This window comes from Chiloscyllium punctatum, chromosome 23 (assembly GCF_047496795.1).
Source record: "Chiloscyllium punctatum isolate Juve2018m chromosome 23, sChiPun1.3, whole genome shotgun sequence".
In the NCBI taxonomy this organism is placed as follows: domain Eukaryota; kingdom Metazoa; phylum Chordata; class Chondrichthyes; order Orectolobiformes; family Hemiscylliidae; genus Chiloscyllium; species Chiloscyllium punctatum.
Genome location: NC_092761.1, coordinates 75,895,279 through 75,902,298, shown reverse-complemented (window position 1 = coordinate 75,902,298; position 7,020 = coordinate 75,895,279). Strand labels below are relative to the sequence as shown.

Here is a 7,020-nt window from a genome sequence, read left to right as displayed (position 1 = left end):
ATGTTCAGTTGGCATTGTTTAACCATGACAACACGTAGTCTGCTCAGGTTTTGAATTAGACCTGAGAGTATGTGAGGCAGTCACTATATTTTATTACTAACATGAAATACACCAAAAATGGACAAAATATCTTTGTAAGGGCCCAACAAGAGAGACTAAAACAAAATGTTTTGTAATTAATATGCAAACCTCAATTTGTAAAACTCATCCTGTTGAACCTGACCCTCCCACTTGACATGAAAACTGAAGTGGATGTTTAGCCTCGTCAAGCTGGTGAATGTAACTTGCATTTTTGCAAAATTCTGAAAATCTCCAGGTAGGATAGATGTACCAACGTGAGCGCCCTCTCCCAGGCCAATATCTATAGTGTTAAGGATTTAGTCATGCATGACAAGCTGTGATGGACATTCAAAAATTGAGATACTGGAAAAGCATAGCCAGCCAGGCAATATGCCTAGGACTCTGATCTTCAGCATCTGCAGTCCTCACTTTCTCCCGGCAATGATGGGCAGGCTACATTGCATACCGAACAAGTCTCACTAACTACGTACTTTAGTCAGTGTTCTGTAATGCTAAATGATTATTAGGGGGGAAGAGCACATGCTACCCTGAAAGCCTCCCTAAGTAAATGCAATATCCCCATTGATACATGAAAATCACTTGCCCTATAATGCACAAACTGGTGAAAAAGCATCTAAAGACACCAACTACTTCACACTTCCCATTTACCAACCTCCTCAGCTACCTGTAGCAGTCTGCCAATGCAGGATTGGAAAATTCAGCCACCACAGAGTCCACTCCCCACCCTCAGAGTGCAAACAAGTTATTCTGCCACAAATGTATCCCATAATATTTTGTTGAAATGGCTTTGGATTTTAGTGTTGCAGGAAAAAAGGTTTACAATTTGGAATTAACTCCTTAAAAACTTTGGTTGGAGAAGACTTCACAGTAACTTTTGAGAGGATGTCAAATAAATATTGGAACAGGAAGGTTTTCTGGTTCTGTGGAAACAAGTAGGGGAGAAGATCTTATCAGATAGCTCTTTCAATCAGTAAATGTGCATACAAGGGGATAACTAGCCTCCTATTAATGAATGTGACGCAGAATACAATCTAGCACTTTTAATATCATTTTGTCATTTTGTATCTCAGCAAAAATCTCAGCAAAACCTTCCAAAACCTCTTTGCAATCCACCTAAAACTAATGATTAGAACCTTGTCTATTCAGGATATGAAATAAAAGTCCCAGCTTATTCAAATCCAAAGCTGCACACAGTGCCAAAGCATTAGAATTCAAACAGCTTGGACTTATTACTGCACAATAGCAAGTCAACTGCAGTGCATTGACCCAGGTTGCCCACTACATCAGCAAAAAAACCATTCCGACTCAGCAGTAATGAGATTACTGCTCTTTATTCAGATTATTATTGACCAGTAACAAGTGCTGACTCAAAAGGCTAAACATCTACTTCGGTTTGCTTGTGTTTCTGTAGGGGTCTAAGGTTCAATGGGACTAGAATTGCAATTGATATATTTTGCAGCATTTTTAAAGGTATTTCGGGCCATCTTTACATGTTTGAAAAGATTGGACATTCAACAACCAATGCGTGTGCAAGAGTATTTCACGGTTGGAAATGTAATTATACACTTTCTTCTTGATACGTATTTAATGTTTACTAATTAAAATAATCCAATTAGAGTCGCTGCATTTTGCTGGAAGTTCCTTGATGCTAGAAAGTTGATTTATTTGTGTAATTTACAGACATATAATTTGTTTCCTGCATCAGAGCTGTGCTGGATTCTGTCATTGGGCTCATTTGAATTTTTTTAGTGCGGTGCACCAGAAAAAACCACAATCTCACACAACATATCAACTTAATAGAAATGTACGTTAACTGGGCGATGGTCTGTCTGTGGTTGCAGTTTGATGCAAACACAGTGAGTGTGCTTCAGAAGAGAAAACTCTTCCCCAAAGTAAAGCCAGCGATCAAGAATTCCAATTCAGAATGGGGTTTGCTATGAAGCATCCTAATGGTTACATGGTCAAATTTCCTGAATGAAAATACATCCGTAATACTATTACCTACAAATCATCTGTTCACTTAGCAGAAGTAATTTTTTTTCCCAAAAAGGAAAAAAAGGAAACCTGTCTACTCTCTTACGTTGATACAGTGCCAAGTTTGGTATAGAGGTACAGTAAATATTGTTGCATTATCGGCTATCATTGGAAACCTGCAAAGGCAAAGAAGCTCATTTACATTTGATTTGCCCCACAGAAGTACAATAATGGCAGATTAATAATATGCTATTGCGACCTGCCTGGCTATACTATTTGTGATCTATACTGCATTAATGTCACAAAGCAGCTGCTATGGACACACTCAGTTTCAGACCATTCTATAACATGACTTTATTGTTTGAAGTATTGCACTTAATCTGTTATTCTTTCTCAGTATTCGAAATCCTACATCCTTATTAGTGATTGAATTGACTTGCAAAAGAACCGACTTGATTTATGTTGAAAAGGTATCATCAGAATTAGGTTCCAATTGGTCAGTAAGATAATAAGTGCTATGAAACACAGATGCTGAATATCTGAGAAATGGAAATAGTATGAGTATATGTAAAAATGAAATAAAATTCATTTCAAATTCACATGAAAATTGACAAACACAACAATCATAGAATCCTCACATTGTGGATGCAGGCCATTTGACCCATCAAGTCCACACTAATGCTCCAATGAACATTCCACCCAGAATCAGGCTCCCTACCCTGTAATCCTACATTTCCTAAAGCTAACCCACCTAGCCTGCATATTATGGGGAAATGTAGCATTGCTATATTCATATCTTTGGGCTGTGGAAGGAAACCAGAGCACTTAGAGAAAGCCGATGCAGACACAGGGAGAACATGTAAACTCCAAACAGACAATCACCCAAGGCTGGAATTGAACCCAGATCCCTGGCACTCTGAGGCAGCAGTGCTAACCACTGAGCCACTGTACCACCCCAGTTAAATTAATTAAACTTAAGCTCTCAGTTCAGGCACTAGGAAGTCTGTTTGTCATGGATGTAGGTTTACTGACTGATCTGGAAGGTTCATTTCCAGACATTTCGTCACCCTACTAAGTAACATCTTCAATGGGCCTCAGGCGAAGCACTGCTGACAACTCCTGCATTATATTTATATACTTGGGTTTCTTTGGGTTGGTGATGTCATTTTCTGTGGTGATGTCATGTCCTGTGGTGAAGTCACTTCCTGTTCTTTTTCTCAGGGAGTGGGAGATGGGATCTAACACGGTTTGTTGATAGAGTTTTAGTTGGAATGCCATGCTTCTAGGAATTCTCGTGCATGTCTCTGTTTGGATTGTCCTCGGATGGATGTGTTGTCCCAGTTGAAGTGGTGTCCTTCCTTACCTATACGTAAGGATACTAGTGAGAAAGGGTCATGTCGTTTTGTGGTTAGTTGGTGTTCATGTATCCTGGTATCTAGTTTTCTGCCTGTTTGTCCAATATAGTGTTTGTTACAGTCCTTGCATGGTATTTTGTAAATTACAAAATTGCTTGCTGTCTGTATAGGGTCTTTCAAGTTTATTAGCTGCTGTTTTAGTGGTTCTGTGGGTTTGTGCCAAGGGGTCTCAAAACTCACTAAGTCTGTTTGTCAATGTGGTGGTATTCTCTATTCTAGTGACATGCCGGTATAATGATGTTGTGGACCTTTATGAGCTATGTTATATTTTAAAAAGACTGGATGTCAAGGTAGTTTCTAAAGGCCGGAGAGTTTTGTGCTTTAAATTGTGTCATATTTCAAGAAAATACCTTTGACTGTGACTCCCTGTGGGTATAGCTAGGTGATAGATGATGATTCATGGCATCTTTGTTTTAAATTTGACAAACGGGTTTTTAAAACAAAAGGTTTTGGTCAATTCAAACCAAACAAAGGCAGAGAATTCAGACTGATTGAATTATTCTAGGACATTACCTGAACCAAGACCTGACACCTCACCTAAAGTCACATGATAGAGTGGCAATCTTTGCTACCTGCTAGAAAGATGTAGTAAAAATGCAAACTGACATCCAGTCAGGATTCTATCAGAGAGAGACAGAAAGTTAATTCTGCCAAAAAAAGGCATCATGTTGCTGCAGGCAATTAAGTAGCCTAGTAACTACCTACTATAAACTTTAACGATGAAAAAAGGGCCATGTCTCCTCTAACCTGTTCCACCTTAAAGTTCATCTGAGAAATCCACCTCTGGACAGATCAACTACAAGAACTTTAACAGCTACTGATTAATCTTACATTTTTAAATACATTTACGTTTGTCAACTCAGTTAAGAAGCATCATGCCAATATAGAGAATGTTTTAAAAACTCTATTTAGGATTAAAAGCTATTTTTTTCCCTTATTTATCTCTAATGTTATGCGTATTTTAAAACAATGTTGTATATCTCCATTTTCTATTGCAGATTCAGACTAGTTCCTATAGCAAATAGCTTATTCTTTTCAAAAACATAGAGAGCTATATCACAGTGTATATTCATTCAGTAGCTCAGTAATGCTGAACTCCCACCTTTTTGATTGTTTGTCAGTTCTTTCATGTCATTCACCAAATATTAGGATCTTTCTGGTAAAATTCTTAATTGTTGTTAAAGCAAGTTTTCAAGTACAGAGCAACTATCAGTGCACAATGTTGTTAAAGTTTGAATGAGTCAATTAGAGCAAAAAGAGGCCATTTCTAAACAAAATGTGTGATTAAAAGTGGAGATCAAATTGGGTGCCTTCATTTTGCCTAGCTCCTCCAGAAGTGTCTCGTGTCGTACACCTTGCTGAAAGACTCTATGAGGAAACACAGAAGAATGCAGGAAGTTGATTCTACCCACGGTCAATCCACTAAAAAATGAGAAAGTGAGTCTTGGCTATTCCTATGTAAACAATTTTTGTTAGGACATACTAAGTCTTAATTACTATAAAACAATCACTCTAGTAATGCATATTGGATCAATGCGAAAAATTGTCTGATATTTAAAAGATATATAATTTTTTATCTTTCAAACCTGTTTTATTCCATCTGTCATTTCTCTTCTTGATTTTACATTCTGTACATGGCAACGTTGAGTTCTGTCTATGTTACAGTTCCTGAATTAGATTCTACACCACTCAAAAGTCCTTAATTGTGAATAGATAAAGTGATGAACGGTTGCTTGCACTGTTTGAACAGTGCCTGGTCCCCTGTAGGTGATTCATACCATTAGTTTTATAGGTCTCATGTGGTGTGGTGGTAATATCACTATCTCTGAGCTTGGAGAGCTGGGCTCAAATCCCACCTGTTACAGAGGAGTGTTGTTATATTCCAGAGCAGGTTGATTAGGAAAATATAAAATAAATTATCTAACCATTGCAAAGTCTAGCGCAAAACCCCCTGGAGAGTCTGCAAGTAAATGTTAGTGGAATGTGCAATCAGCACCATCCATTTGTTGCTGACTGGAAAATATGAACAAACTTTTTTTCTATTTAAAAAAGGCGGTTTTCTGACTCTTTAAAGTAGGTCAGACATACCAGCAAGTACTGGGACACTTGTAGTTGAATAGTAAGATTATTGTAGTGTCTAGGAAGCATTTTTGAGTTGATTTATTCTTGATTAATTTTGAAGGCAGCTCTAACATTTTTAAGTCATAATACATATTATCAAGTGTATGTTCTTACATCCAGAACATTCTTTGCAAATACTTTTCAAATCTCTGTGAATAATGACACACAGATAATTTTGGCAAAGGAACAAGATCGTCTCAGTTGGACCATCTTTTTTGTGTACTGAAAGTTAATCGTGCCTTCATCCTGCTCTTTCACTTCTGCTCAGCAGCATTAGGAGTTTTAGACCATCCTGTACAAGCACATGTTAAATATCCAGTTTAAGCCCAGATTTCATTAAAGAGACAGGAATGGCAATAGCCTTAGCATGGTAGATTCAGTTGACAAAGTGTTCAATTGAATTCACAAAGCTAGTAAACAACTTGAACCATCTGCACTAAATAAAGTCACCACAGCTCTATCAGAACATGGATACAACTGGTGGTTTAACAGAAGGGGCACCAGACCTTAACCAGGCCTTAACCAGTGTAGGAATTACTGTTGACATCATTTTGAATAGCAAACCAACTGTTCAACCAAATGAGCTAATTGACAGCTCCCCCACAACCTCCCAAACCCAACCAGATGCATTGGGTTGTAAGAAGGTTCCAGGGATGAGACACTTCAGGTATAAAGAAATATTGAGGAAGTTGGCATGATTTTCCTGGAGGGGAGATGGCTTGAGGAGATTTGATCATGTTCTCAAAAATCATAAGAGGTCTGGACAGAGTGGGGAAAAACTGGTCCCATTTATTCAATGATCTGGAACACCGTTTTAAAGTGTTCTGTCAACAAAAAAAGCAAATGTGAAGTCAGGGAATAAACAACCTTTTCTCACAGCAAGTAAATGGAATACACTCCCTACGTGGGTGGTAGAGGTAAGTTCAACTGAGGCACTGGATGTTTAATTAAACAGAAATAGCATGCAGCATTTCAGGGGAAAAAAAACAGGAGAGTTAAAAATGTTCAGGGAGCTAGTATCAATCCAATGGGACAAATGGTTTCATTCTGTATGTGACAATTCTGTGATTCTGCGATACACAATGAGCTGACATTGGTTGGTTGTGAAAGAAATTCTGACCCGTCCTAACAGGAAGAAATGCTCATTTCTACACCCAACACTAAACTTCTACTTTCTAACAGAAAAACATTTGTGGGGAGCTCCAGTTCCATTAAGAAAAAGGAAAAATATTTACATTAGTGCATTTCACAACTGCAAGATTTTTCAAAACATTTTACAGCATGCAAGTATTTTTGGAGTATAATGAAGCAGATTTGCCAACCAACCCATACACAACAAACTCTCACAAACAACAAAGTAATAGTGACGAGATATGGGGTAAGTATTGGCCAGAATGCCTGAGATAATTCTCAGATCTTCTTCAAAAAT

General features: G+C 37.9%; 1 long non-coding RNA gene across 1 annotated transcript in view; it reads left to right on the top strand.

Moving 5' to 3' along the window:
* Window positions 1-1,510: 1,510 nt before the first annotated feature.
* LOC140494152 (uncharacterized) overlaps window positions 1,511-7,020 on the top strand; it is a 42,991-nt gene continuing 37,481 nt past the window's right edge. Inside the window, exons 1-2 of the long non-coding RNA XR_011963915.1 lie at window positions 1,511-1,635; window positions 4,796-4,907. This is a non-coding gene — a long non-coding RNA (uncharacterized lncRNA). The remainder of the gene's footprint in view (window positions 1,636-4,795; window positions 4,908-7,020) is intronic.